At 61.5% G+C, this 322-nt stretch overlaps 1 protein-coding gene across 1 annotated transcript in view; it reads left to right on the plus strand.

Moving 5' to 3' along the window:
• Positions 1–322, plus strand: part of LDLRAP1 (low density lipoprotein receptor adaptor protein 1) — a 14227-nt gene that overhangs the window by 5078 nt on the left and 8827 nt on the right. The gene's annotated exons all lie outside the window — the stretch shown is intronic.

Raw genomic sequence — 322 nt, forward strand, 5'->3', positions numbered from 1 at the left:
TCTAAGCCCGGCATCTGGAGAGGCTTTGGCAGGCGGGGAGGTCTCCGGGGAGGCTGGTAGTGAGGTGCCGGGGGGTGGCTTCGTTGATGGGAGGCATTTAGCCAGTGGTTCTGGGCTCACCGCCCTGGCTTCCTTCCATTTCTTGCTGTTGAAGCTCCCTGTCCAATTTTTAGCGGCATCTTTGCAGACGGGGCCGTGTCCTCCCCGTGGGAGCAGCGCAGGAGACCCCGCTGCGTGCCGAGGACGGGGCTCGGAACAGAGACCTGCGTACGGAGAACAGTCTCTGGCTCTTGCTTTGAACCCGTGGGATTCTTTTCCTGCT

Source organism: Fulmarus glacialis, unplaced genomic scaffold (genome assembly GCF_000690835.1).
Source record: "Fulmarus glacialis isolate BGI_N327 unplaced genomic scaffold, ASM69083v1 scaffold22284, whole genome shotgun sequence".
Taxonomy (NCBI): domain Eukaryota; kingdom Metazoa; phylum Chordata; class Aves; order Procellariiformes; family Procellariidae; genus Fulmarus; species Fulmarus glacialis.